This window comes from Alligator mississippiensis, chromosome 1 (genome assembly GCF_030867095.1).
Source record: "Alligator mississippiensis isolate rAllMis1 chromosome 1, rAllMis1, whole genome shotgun sequence".
NCBI classification, from domain to species: Eukaryota; Metazoa; Chordata; order Crocodylia; family Alligatoridae; genus Alligator; species Alligator mississippiensis.
The window spans coordinates 91,215,384-91,229,376 of NC_081824.1; the positions used below are offsets into that span (position 1 = coordinate 91,215,384).

A 13,993-nucleotide genomic window follows, 5' to 3' on the forward strand; every position below is an offset into this window, starting at 1 on the left:
CTGGGGCGTACATGCCACAAGTGGCACAGGCAGGCAGCGGGGCCGTGCACCGAGCAGTAGCATGGGCAGAGGAAGAGGAGGGAGCAGCCTGCCACAAAGCGTGGCCCTCAGGCCAGCAGACACTTGGCACCTGAGGCCCAGCAGGAGATCTGGGGGGGTGGGGGGAGAGCTGGTGCTTGACCCCTCGTGAGGCAACTTGTGGCACGGGAAGGATGAAGGGGTCCCCCCAGTCTTAAGCCAGGAAGGGGAACAGAAAGCCGCGGGGCTCGGGGCAGGAAGGGAGCAAGTGGCTCCCTCTGCTGCCAGCTCCCCGGGGCCGGCCGAGGAGGCGGCGCTGGCAGGGGAGGTGCCATCCCCCGCCGGGCCGAGGCCGGGGTAGCTCCCTGTCCCGCCGCCAGCATGGCGCGGGAGGCCGCCGGCTCCGCAGCTGCGCGCGTGCACCGCGGGGGCGTGTGGTGGCTTCCCCCGGCGGACAGCCGCGGCTCCCCCGGGAAAGTTGCGGCTTCCCGCAGGGGGCCGGGCTTGGCTCCTGCTTCCTCCCCTTGCCGCCCGATGTCGCCGCCCGCGGGCCTCGGGGCGGGCGTGCCGGCGATGCGCCCAGGGGACCTGTGGGGGGGGCCGGGCCGGGCCGGGGCGGGGCGGGGGCACCCCGGCCGTCCGGCCATGAGGACAAGCCCGGCGCCGGAGCCGGTGGCGGCGGGACCGAGCACATGGAGCCTCCGCTTCCGCGGCGCGCGCCTCCCTCCACCTGCCCGGGGAGCGGAGGATGCAGCTGCCCGGCCCGGATTTGTGCCCCCCGGGGACTGGTTTTTAATTGCACCTGGGTAACTATTCCTGCCCGTTAGCGCTCTTTCAGGTCGCGGGGGGAGGGGAGGGGAGGGGAGGGGAGGGGAGGGGGGCTGCGGGCTGTCATGCATCAGGATGCGGCTCCGCGCTGGGGGGGGGGGGAGAGGGAGGGGGGTTAAATGTAAGTAATAGTCAGGCCGCCATTTTGAATGGTTTCCTGCCACACAGAAGGAAATCTGAGGTCGGTCCCTGTGTTTCCTTGCATCCCCCCTCCCCATCCGTGCTTGCCTCCCTGCCTCCCCCAGGGGTCTCGAGAGATGGCTCCTGGGTGGGTGGCTGGCTGCCCCGCCAAGTGGTGCACAGGGTGCTGCTGGGCAGTTGTGGGTGCTGGGGGCCATGGCGTGGACGGGCGAGAAAATAAAGTCCAGAAGTGCCTTTCAAAAGGACGGAGTTTCTTTTGTCTGCCTTCAAAGCCCGGCGGGGACAGGGCGCAGCCCGCCGGGCGTGTGCTAGAGGATGCGAAGCGCTGGTTTTCAGACCCGCTTCGATAGCAGGCGGCTGCTGCTAGCCGGGTGGCGACGCGAGCCCGGCTTTTATCCTGGGCAAGGGAGTAGTGGCTGTTTCACTGGGTTTGCAGGCTGTGTTTTTAACCTACCTGGGAACTAAGCACACGGTCATTTCCACACCTGACAGGACGAGGCGGCAGTAAAATCCCTTTGAGCAGAAAAATGTTCCGAATGAGCGCAGGATTGGTGGGAGGATTGTTCTGAGTTCACCGTTGTGTCCCAGCTCTCGGGAAGTAGGGATCTTTAAAATAAATAGCCGTGTCAATCGTAGACTAACTTTAAGCCTCTTTCCTTTAACACATGCATGTTAAACGCATGTGATCCATTTTAACCAGTTAACACCTTCACGGCACTCCATGAAAAGATGACGTTCAGTAATTTGTTGGTCTCTTCTTGATTGTACTCAGTGTAGTTTTAATTGATTGAATACAGAAATAAGAATGAAGTGGTAGTACGCTGTGTTCGCTGGTTAGAGAGATTTGGACTTTTTATTATGCAAGCAACATTAAAGGAAAGCAGGCCATTGAGTGACTAATAAATATTCTTGCTGGGAACTGCACATTATATGCATTCTCCATCAGTATCAATAACCACATCTACAGCAAACCTATGCTATTGTCATCAATATTAACTAATAGTAAAGGTTTGTATTTTCATACTTTTAATTACAGCTGTCTAAATGGGTTTCTGCAGCATTTTAATTGAATGCACCTTCCATCAAATACTATCATTTATATTGAAATGCAAGACAACCTATATACAGCATTGTACAAGGAAGTATACCGGTTAAGAATAGTTTATCTTTAAATACAATAAGAGCTGTAGATGATCTTTATTTGGGAGGAGAGGATGACTGTCGTGTTTATTCGGAAAAAAATGATTTGCAGTACATGCAATTATATTTGTAGTCTTCTGAAATAATTAGTCTCACAGTAGTTAACTGCTTGTTATACTATAAATAGAACACAGATTGGGAAAAATTGTACCATCTTGAATTTAATAAATACACTGAAAATCCAGGTTTCTTTTTCTCTGAGCAAACAATATAGTATTAGGTATTGTAATGGCTACTTCCAGTGCCCACATTGTTTACATATAAAAAGACAGCTGTAGCAGAAAGTATAAGCAAGAGTTCATGAAGAAAGAAGCCATCACACTTCATGCATATAAAATAAACGTGTCACTCAGAACATTCATGCCTCATTAAAAAATAGAAGCAAAACTGAAGCCGAGACATCAGCTGATATTTATTAGAAATATTAGGAAGTAGAGAAGAAATCATGAGAAATCTCATCTCTAGGCCCAAATCTCCACTACTCTTCACTATCTAAACCGTTCCAAAGATACAGTAAGCCACAAGCTGTGTTTTAGATCATCAAAAACAAAGATGAATTTTAAGGCTTAAACAGTTAAAAGGATTTCTTCTTTTTTCATTTGAAATAGTATTTTGCTTGCATCGCAGTTAATGAATGTGATTTGTAATGTGAACTTGGAGAAGGGAGGAAAGATCCAGATAATATTCCTATTACATGTATACTGAAAATATTAGGGCGCATACATTTATGGAGGAGTCCCTCCTATGACATGACATTGTATGATGTCGCTGACCGAAGTGCTGAATCAAGACAGCCATATTGATCATTACTAAATCCAGCTGAAAACATATACCGAACTTTTGTGGAGATTCAAGTACCAGAATAATTATAGTAAGTTGTTTTTTAAATATTTCTATTCCTTAATATCTGCAACATTCATAAAGTGTTTTAGGTAGGTAGTGGTTTTACAAAAAAGCTTTATCCAGTGTATTAATTTGGTATTGAATGATGATAGTAAAGTCAATTACTGCAATACCGTGGGGCTCCCGTGTTTTGTAAATAGTCACTTCCAACCACAAAGAACATTTTAAGTCAACATATAACATAATGAAACCTCCAAAAAATAACATATTGTATCAACAACAATTACTAGACATAAGCTTGCTCTTAGTCAGAGGGTCAGATTATAAAAGGACGTTTGAAAGCTAACATCAAAGCATGTGATCAATGACAAAAACATCAATCAATGATAGTATGGACAAGGTCCAGGTAAAGCTTATACCTATTAATAGTAACAAGGAATATGAATATGAGCATAGTTTAAAAGGTAAAATAGCTAAAATTTGGAAGAGCAAACTGTCTATGGGAAATCTCTACATTTAATTTAATGTGTTCCCATCTATTTTTTTATTAATGGACCAGAGCACATTTTTGTGGAATACATTGTGTGTGTGTGTGTGTGTGTGTGTTATTTCAAACATGGTTGTATAACAAAATACAATTTAAAAGGAATTTGCTACTCTCTTGATACATAAGGGTAAAAACTTAAACATAGGACTTTTGACATCCTGTTTCTAAAAATAGAATGAATTGATATGCGGGATCTTCAAATTAAAGGTCAAAGGTGACAAACCAGGACAAAGGTCATGCAGCTCATTTTCAAGCAATCAGTTTCTAGTTTTTTCATGGCTGAACAAAAGCTTAATTATACAGAAAAGACAGGCCTGTAATATTTAACTGGTCAATTTTTAACAAAGATTTAGAAGTAGTTCAACACAGTCTACCAATTAATTTATGTTTTTAATTATGGCTTTTAATATTGAATTCATGCTGGCTTTTTATTCAAATATGTATGTACTTGTTTGGGCTAAAAACTAAATTTCCTTCCCTAATCTAGCATCTCTAAATAACCTACATTCTAATTGTATGTGTGCTGGGGAATTCATAGGATATAGTGCATTCATATTTTCTACTCTATAATAAAGGTCTTAGGTTGCAAAAAAAGTTCATCCAGAGGTATATATTATTTATCTTCAGAAAAATAAAATTTAGAACCATGCATTTTGACAGTGGTGCATGCAGATTTTCTTCTTTAGAAATAAACACCCACCCCCTCAAAAACAAAACAAAACCCTCTCAAAAAAGCAAACTACCCAGAATACATTGCACTTTGTTTTTTCCTAGTTAGTAATCATGAAATTTTCTAAAATGGATTATTTTATTTTGTTTTATTTTAAAAAAGAACTTTTATCTTGTGCTATTTATTACAATGACATGTTCTGATAGCTTATTATCTTTCAAGAGTTTTTTACATTTTAAAATATTCAGTCTAATGTGCACTTTAACATATATACAATTTAGGACAGTTTTTTGTAATAAATTCACATTTTATATATACCTTTTATATCTGAATCATAGACATTATTGCAGTGTATAATTTTTTTTAACATAATCTATAGGTAGTTTGTTAAACTGGTAATTATACACTCAACAATAATTTTAAAACCTAACACTCAAACTGAATGTGTAATGCTTTATAAAATGTTAGTTACTGTGTTATCTTCAAAATAAGTACTTGTGTGTGTTCATTCTTGTAAGAGGAACGTTAAATCATTGTTTATTTTTAGAAATTAGAAATTGTTTTAGTTGTTTTTCACTGATATTGTTCTTTGTTTTTTTCTATTTTAAATGAATATACTCAGCTAAAATTGATCAGAACTACCATTGCATTATTTTATTTTACTCTCTGATTTATTTTAAACAATTACTCAGCTGGAAGGTTTATCATATAGAAATATTTTCTATTACAAGTAAATAAGCAAAATTTTACATGTTCTCCATTGTTGTGCTACATTACCCATGCTTACCTTAAAATAAAATGTCAAAGTTAGATTAATATTTGTGTTGTAAGCTAATTAGAAATTGTGCCACTTTACTTTCTGTGTTTTCTCCAGCTTGATTGTGTTTTCCCAGTAATTCTTAATGCCTATACCAATTCTTGAGGAGCATGTCATTTCTAGAAAAAGTATACATGCATTGTATAAGGAGCTGAAATTAAGATTGTGAAAATGCTAACCTGCAATTCACTGATTATAACCATAAAACAGAGAGATTAGTGTTCTACAGGTAACTGGCCCTTACAGGAAGAAGAAATATTTCCTGGACAGTATGTAGTAGTGGAAATGCAATATACGTTTCATGAAGAGTAAATATTAAAATGATCTCAAGTACATCAAACTAATTCTTAGCAATGCTTGTTTTGTGTCTACTGCCAAACACATTAAAATTCTTACAGAAGATGATGAAATCATTTCCAAATGCATAGAATATTTTTCAAGCAAAATTTAAGATTATATAAAAGATATAGGAAAGTCACCCACTGAAGTGGTTTTCACATACAGTCACTACGTGCAAATTGTCCAAGTGCTTTTATTACCTAACTGCAAGTTACACATAATGCAGTCTATGGTTACCTTTTCATTTATAGAACAACATACTAATCTTGGCTTCATAATTATATCTAAACTGAGGCTTTGTTAAGAGAAAGGCTATAGATGATTTGAATGATAAAAAAAGACTACTATTGGTACTGTAAATACATGGAATGGAAGGGTTCTGGGTTTTTTTCCCCAAACTAAAGCCTGAATAATACTCAATTTACTGCCAAAAGTTATTTTTAACTTGGCTTTGAAAAACAGCTTTTCAAGATTCATTCAACATTTCATTTATAAATGAATGCTATTCTTAATAGTATATTTAGAATTTGTGGGTTAATTTTATTTATGCTGTATTGAAAAAAAATTACAAAAGTAACTTGAAATGAAGTAAATCTATGATTAAGCTATGCAAAATAATGTTAACAGTTGAGTTATAGTCTTTGAGTCATGAGAGCATTCAAATTATTATGAAAAAGGAATGATATTAACAAGTTCAATAGAAAATCAGTTTAAAAGCTAATTCATTCCAGTTAAAAAAAAGTACTTTCCTTATTTGTCAAGAAAATTAAAAATCCTATAGTGTTGACAAAAATGTTGTTATATGCTGGTTGTAAATTGGAAATAAAATGCTGAAAATAAGATAACTAAAAATGAGAGGTAATAACTTCTCTCAAAATATTTTTAGATGTTTTAGGGGTTTAGCCACACAAAAATTAAATTACTTTAAATCATACAAAAATAAAGGTTTTTTTTAATAATTGCAGAATGTTTTAACTTAAAGCATCTTGTGTATTCTTCTAATTGGACAGTGCCTGAAAATAGGTCATATGCACTTAAAAAAATTAAAAACACTGATGGGGAAAAACAGATGATTTAAGCAAGTTATGTCGTGCTTATAACATGAATCCCAAGCTCTTTCTTTTTAAATAAAGTGAACCTTAGTGCATATCTTTAAACAGATAGCTTGAATGATCTTGGAGCCAATTTACATTATGTAAACGAAATTTAAAAAAACAATATTTTACTTTAAGATTCAAACAGCCCTATTCATGTGACTCACAGTTTCCCATTTGCTCCAATTCTGATCTTACATCATATACACTTCATATAGTTAGAACAAGATTGGATTCTTGACGTGAGCAGGAATAGATTTTGCTGTTATGAGCTCTTGTTTGCACTGACTCAAGTGGGAATCTTGTAACTGGTTTAGAAGTAACAGAATCAATCCTGCTGGTTACCAGAAATTCCTACAGCATTGTTTACAAAGTAATCCCCCTATATTCCTTTCATATATCATATTTATATAGCTAGACAGGATTGCTAATCAATTTATGTTAGCCAGGATTCAATCAAATAGATCATAGATATAAAAATAGTCAAATCAGTAAAGGAAGAGTAAACCTTGGCCAATCTTTTAAATAAAATCCCACACAAATAGGTTTTTTTTTAAATAGCTTAACGATATACTCAAGAGTGCTTCAAGGTGAATTGTAAAAAAAGTTACTTTTCACTTCAAACCCTTTCTGCAATATCATTACAATGTTCATAATATCTGAATTGGAAGGAAACTGAGCAAATGTGAAGTGGTTTGTATAATTACCCAGCAAGATTAAACCTGGTTATGCAATTTCAGCAGATAGTAATCCAAAAGTATCATTTGGATCCTTAGCAAACTGTATAGTTAGTACTAAATAATGAAGCCATTGATCTGGTGATGTGAATCAATTCAAGTGTGCCCTTCTTGGTGTTTTAGAATGTAATTTGACTTGTATTTCCTATATTTTAAAACCAATTTCTGCATTTTTAGAATAGAAAATAAAGTAGCAGTTACAATACCAGATATATTTTAAAGAAACATTTCACAAAGTTGAGCACTTTCATGAAGGATTTTTAAAAAACACTGAAAAATATGTGAAAATAAACAAGTGTCCAGTAATTTGTTTGGGTCAATAATGATCTTCTGCAGCTTTGCAGCCAGTGTTGCAGCATTGTGCTAGTGTACACACTCAGAGTTTGAAGATAACTATAAACAATTGACAAATTACCTCATTTTCATTATTTAAACACTGGGTGTAAGGTAAAAGGTAACTGTATATATTCTAATATGAATTGTCATGATCTTTTAGACAAAGTTGCTATTAACATCTGTCAGAACATTTTGTTTTAATTTTCACTTTGTCCCCTAAAAAGAGGATTTTTAGCATTTGGATATTATTTATTCATGTATATATTTATTAATTTATTTGATTTAGATGTTGCTCTTTCCAACAAAGGCTTAAGGCAGCTTGCAATAAAAGAACAGAATAACTTATACAACAGGAAAATGATCAAGAGAACAAACCAGTTTAAAAGGCAACTATAATATCAACGTAAAACAGAATATATTTCAGCCCCTGTCACTGGTCCATATTAAATCCTTAAACATCTCACATTAAAATCTAAGATAATTTTTTCAGCTTTTTGTACCACTATTAAATATATTTGTTACAAGTAAATGAGTAAACTTTTTGGTGTATATTTTATTTATCATTCTGGTGTTGGCTGGGTTATATGTTTTATTTTAAGCAATATTATGTTACAAATAAATACACATTTGGCCTACTCCTGATCCTAAGTAAAACCAGTGTCCAAATTACAATTGACTTCACTGGAGCTGGAGTAGGCATATTATCTTAAAATTTTAGTTCTGACTTCTCTCAATTTGAACCTGTGGTTTTTCCATATCTATAATTTGCCTGCTTAAAATAATGTTTTAATATTCATTTTTAGGGGTCTAAAACCTCTACCCTAATACACATTATTTTAAAATGGCATTATTAGTGGTTCAGAAGGTTGTAGGATTTTTCTGATCGCTTAGAACTTTGAAAAACAAGAGTGACTAAAGGCACCCTTTGTTGTTCACTACCTAATATGAATAAATCACAGAAGTAAACAAACAGCCTAGCTTGTTCATGAAACCCACACACCTCAGCTAAGTTTTAAAAATATATTTCCTGTTACAAAGCTATCTGATGTATAATTGACAGGTTCCTTTCCACTTGAATTCTCTTTGTATTTGATTTTCTATTTTGTGATAATTCCATGTGACTTAAAATGTCTTGCTGTTATGCCTACAATTAGTTTTCATTCTTACATATAAGTGTTTAAAACCATTATTGTTGTTAAAGTAAAGAATAACTGATTTCTCCACAAACCTGCTACCAAAATTGACTAACGTAATCCTTCAATACAATTTGATAAAGAGTATTAACAATGATACAACCCTCTTTAAAGATGATTGCAACTTCAAAACTATGCAGTTCACAATATACTTAGTCTGTTGCTAATGTTGCAGAAGGAAGTATATCTGAGCTCTTCTCAGTCAATGACTAATTTCTTATTGTATTCAGTAAAATGCATTAAAATGCATAACAATTATTTCCTTATTTTAAATGTGTAGTTTTAATCATTTCACAGGATAAAGATGTTCTGGGGTTGGAAGGTAGTATTTTGTAAGGAAGCATTTCTTAAAATATGCATTCCTATGCTAAGTTAGTATATCCTATTAAAAAAATCTATGTTACCATGTCTTTTAGAACAATTACATCCCATTTACTATCAGTATAATATATGATATTTACAAATAAAGTGGTACAAACTAGAAGCTTGAAAATAATCTAACTTGTAAAATGTGCAGTTCTCTGATTACTGCAATTCTTAAGACTTTTTCTTCCCAAGTACTTTATTTTTAATCCTTCCATACACTGAAGCACATCACATTTGAAAGCCAGGAACAGATCTCTTACTCTATGTTTGCATATTTCATTATGCTGCATAAATAATGTAGGTAAATCCAAAAGAGACAAAAGCCACACAGCCACAGGTTGGTAGAACAGAGAAGGAAACACAGAGATTGCCTGCAATAGTTGAAGATGTAAAATGATGGCTAGGTTTAATGTTAGACAAATATGCACACTGTCCTACTGGAAAAGAAAACTTGAATTAAATGATTACAAAATGACAGAAAAACTGGAGGCCACTTGGTGATAGTCTTCCACTGCAAGGAGAGACAGCCTGGCTATCATCCTCTCCAGCTGCTCTTGTAATGGACTGCACATAAGTAGAGGATAAGAAGTTAGTGAGATTTCATTCTGTCTTGACTGGCTCTTCACTTTCTCACTTTGCTCAGTCCAAATACTTACTGTGTAGAGTATCCCCATGTATAGGAAAGGATTGGCCCCACCAATCAGGACATACTCTGAAATTAGAAAAGTCTCAATTTTCTTTAAAGGAAAAGAAAATTAGGTTCACACACAAAAGGAATGAGAAGACAGTGGCTTATTTCTTTTAGATGGGTTTTAGCTAAAGTAGGGTGTACAAATCAAGTACAGGGAAATAGAAGAACCTAAGCTATTGCAAGGTGAGTTTGTGAATGTTCAAATCTATTCATCTCCCATGCTTTAAACGGTCTGCACAGCCTGGATTACTCACTCGAAATATAGTGGCTTTCCTTGAGTGCATCTTTCCCTCCACTGTATTTTGTAACTGCATGGCATTCCTATTGACATTTTGCTATGAAATGGCTACATCATGTGATCAACAGAAGATAGAGCATACATGCATGTCTCACCTACTTCCGAAGTCATATTCCTGTTATTGTCTCTGCTATTTTGCTAATTTGAAACTATGAAGATTAGTTTTAAATGCAGATAATAAACCAAGGTTTTAACAGTAATAAAAAGGAAAGTATTTGGCCACTGATGCTATGATTACACTGTTTAGTATACAGTAGTTTGACAAAATTGTATTCCAATATGCGTCATTTTTAATATTTTCTGTATGTGAAGCAACAAACCAATTGACTTGCTCTGTACAATTTAACCATAGGAAAGCCAACAATCACCAGTTCTTAAATTACCCATTGTAATTAAATATTGATAAGGGAAAAGAACACCTTTCAGTACCCAACAAATCTGTGTCCTTTGCCTACATCATCATTAACTATATAACTTTTATGAGAGAGCAGTTAAGGGGGTAGTGTCTTTAAAGAACAGGAGAGGTGTCCCTTATGAAGCAGGCTGGTGGTTACACTTCTTGGCTATCATTTTGGTTCTGATGATGAGCTAGGTAAGTCTCAAACAGTTAATAAGTTTACAGGTCACTTCACAGAGTCAAAGCCCTGGCATTTTATGGGCTTCTAATGAGCCGTTAAACTGGAGAAGAGGTAATTAAATAGGGTACTCTGGTACAATTTACATAGTACTGACTCCAGCTCTCTGATTTTAGGTTCCTCAGAAGACGATGAGGTCATTCAAGAAGGTCTCGTCAGGCCCAGGTCAGTCTTTTTTATAACGTCTTACATGGCTGACTCTTCTTATATGACTGAGGAATTGGTATTTCACAAGCACTTTAGGATTCTCCCTTCCAATATCAACTGAAAGTCCCAGGGTAAACTATTCTCCCCATGGAAACCTAGATTTAGACTTGGGGGAAGATTTTTCAATGGTTTTTCCAAAGCTTGACTTTAGATTTCTTGGTTGATCTGCCTGTTCCTAAGTAGAGGTTTACTTCCACTGTAAAAACAAACGCACCCATACACAGTCATAGAGAAAGTTTATTCTCAAAAACTCCTGCACTAAATGTCACTCCCTGTGCCTAAAAATGTATTTAATGAAATCTTGAACTAATATTACAGAAGTACGCTTTGACCTGGTCGTTCGTATCTCATTCATTGACTTGCCATACTGTAGGTTTTTGAACAGGCCAAGTAATCAATGGTTGAAACACGTTACTTTTAAATAGAACTAACTTATGGGCATTGAAGATGACAATTACCATTTTAGCGATACTGAATTTGTTTTTATGCATCTGAAATTGAAATTATTTACTCTGCACCATTCTCATATTCACAGGATACTTTCCTTGTCTCTTTTGGAATCCAAGTACTATCTTCTGCCTCTTGACACCTTAGCCTGCCATTTTAGTCTATTGGCACCTTAAACTGGAAGGAGAAAAAAAAATCATTAAAATACACTAATCTTTGTCAGGATTTTTTTAAAGCAGTAGCTATTGATTTTATTCCCTGGAAGCTGCACTAACAAATCCTGTATTTCACATTGCAAATAGTCACCAGGGAAACTTCCCTGATCAACGTCAACAGCCACAACCAATGTCCCCATTTTTTGCAGTCCTTAGCTTGCTGTATGGCTTCTTACACCACCTGCTGTCTGGGTGTCCTGGAGAGGATGCGATGCATGATGCTAGTGCCTCGTGGTCTCTGCAGTGCTAGATGCCCATTGAAGTTGTGACCTGGCCACATTCCAGTTGCTACTTTGTATGGGGGCACATGCCTGGTGGAGATCTGGAAGTTGTGCCTGACGTCACTCAGACTAGAGTGAAAAAGGGATTTCCTTTAGTGCCCCCGTCCCTGGCACCCAGTTAGAGCCTGCTGCTAATAATGCCAAGAGGCAGGTTCCATCCCTGGTTGCGCTAGGTCAGTATTTCGCAACCTGTGGGTAGGGACCCAAAAGTGGGTTGCAAGAGTATACGAAAGGGTTGCAGACAGACTTTAAAAATGGATCAACAAACTTTAAAAATGGATTCTCTTTTAAAAGAAAAACGTGGGGAAACTGGTTTTTCCCTTGCAAGCTGGCAGAGCTGCAGCCTCCAAGGGGCTGCTTGCATCCCCATAGTCCAACACACTGGGGGCTGGGGCTAAGGGGTGGAGTGAGGGGCACTGCGTGGGGACTGGCCAGGGATGTTTACAAATAGATCCTGACACAAAAAAAGCTTGACAACTACTGCACCAGGTGATCTCCAGAGGTCCCTTCCCGACTTGCTTCTGGATGAAATCCTATGGAAGCATCTTGGCAGGGAGTGAGGTTTATGCAGAACGCTGGGCTAGGACTTCCCCACGCCCGGCTCAGGGGCAGGTGCATGCTGTGTTCGGGGCAAGATGCGGCTGTCGGGGGGAGACCTCTTGGTTCCTGCATTTGCTGGGCATCACACCTCACAGTGTAGCCGGCTCTACACACGCGCATCCACACCCTGCCGCGGGAGCGGGCAGGCGGCACGGGGAGCCTCCTCTCCTACCTGCCCCGCGCGCTGTGCGCGGCCCCGGGCAGGGCGGCAGGCCCCGGGCCACGCGCGCTCAGGGCGGGCTGGCGCCGCCGGGAACCCGGCGTCTCTCGGCTCCCGGCGGGTTAGCGCGCCTGGCCCGCTCCGCCCCGCTGCAAACCCGCTTGCTCCCGGGGCTGCTTTAAAGCGGGCTGTGGGAGTAGGGCAGAGCCCCCGAGCCTGGCCGGGAACCAGACGGGCCCGGGAGGGGGCTGCTGGGCGCTGCCCCTCAGCTGCCCGCGGGTCACCGCCGCCGCCTCCCCTTACTCACAGCCGCCTTCCCTGCACTGCGGGGAATACCGATATCCACGTGCATATGCACGTGTGTGTGTATATGTGTGTATACACTGCAGACACACACACATGCTCCTTTCACTAGACTCCCTGGTTCCTGGGGGGGGGAATGCATACCTACACACACGCCATACATGCATACATATTTATATATACATATACATACACACACACATTTCCCCTCGACTGCACAAAAAATAGACAAGGACAGAACTGGCAAGGAGTGAAAGTATTGCTCTAGTCCTCGCCAATACAGCAGTATGTCTGCAAAGTGTCGCATTGTAGTGGGTTTTTACTGTCGAGTCCACTTGGATCCGAGCGAGGGTTTGCTTGCTTCTCAATCGAGTGTTATTTACGAGTGTTAAAAAGATCATACCCACGTTATAAGGAGTACAGGGTTCAAGAAGCAAAGCAAGAGGAAGTCAGAAAGACAGACAGACAGGAAAGCAAGCAAGCAAAGCAAACAAGCAAGCGAGCAGAAAACTGCTGACGTCCCATATAGGTCTTAACGTTTATCACCGAAACCTCGCCGCCTTTGGTGTGCGTAAGGAGAGGAGCCGCGCGCGGGCTGGCTTAATCTGCAAACTAAAATAAACTCCTGCCTCTGTTGGTGATGAATGAAAAAAAAAGAAAAAAAGGAAGCCAGAAGCGGCCGCGAGCCGCGGCACGCGCGTGGGCAGGCCGGGGAGGAGCGGTGCGGCGAGCGGAGGAGCCGCGCCGGCGGGGGCGGGGCAGGGCCAGCAGTCCTGCCCCGGGCGCGGGGACACGCGGCACCTGAACCGCTGACACGGCGCTTGTGCTGGGCTGGCCTCGAGCCTGTTTTGGCGGGAACAGCCTCGGCTTCAAGAGCGCACTTCTGCCTCGTGCCTTGCTGCTCCGCGGGGCGGGCGCGGGGCAGCCCTGGCCCCTTGCCTAGCGCTGCCCCGAAGCGAGGGGACACCTCAGCCTGTGCCAGCGGGACCTGCCCCCCCCCCTTTCCAGCTGAGGCGCAGGGGGGGGG

At 40.3% G+C, this 13,993-nt stretch overlaps 1 long non-coding RNA gene across 1 annotated transcript; it reads left to right on the forward strand.

Moving 5' to 3' along the window:
* The first annotated feature begins 376 nt into the window (after nucleotides 1-376).
* LOC132243209 (uncharacterized) lies at nucleotides 377-11,642 on the forward strand. The gene is made up of 3 exons (XR_009463891.1): nucleotides 377-824; nucleotides 10,870-10,918; nucleotides 11,496-11,642. It is a non-coding gene; the product is annotated as an uncharacterized LOC132243209 (long non-coding RNA).
* The last annotated feature ends 2,351 nt before the right edge of the window (nucleotides 11,643-13,993 follow it).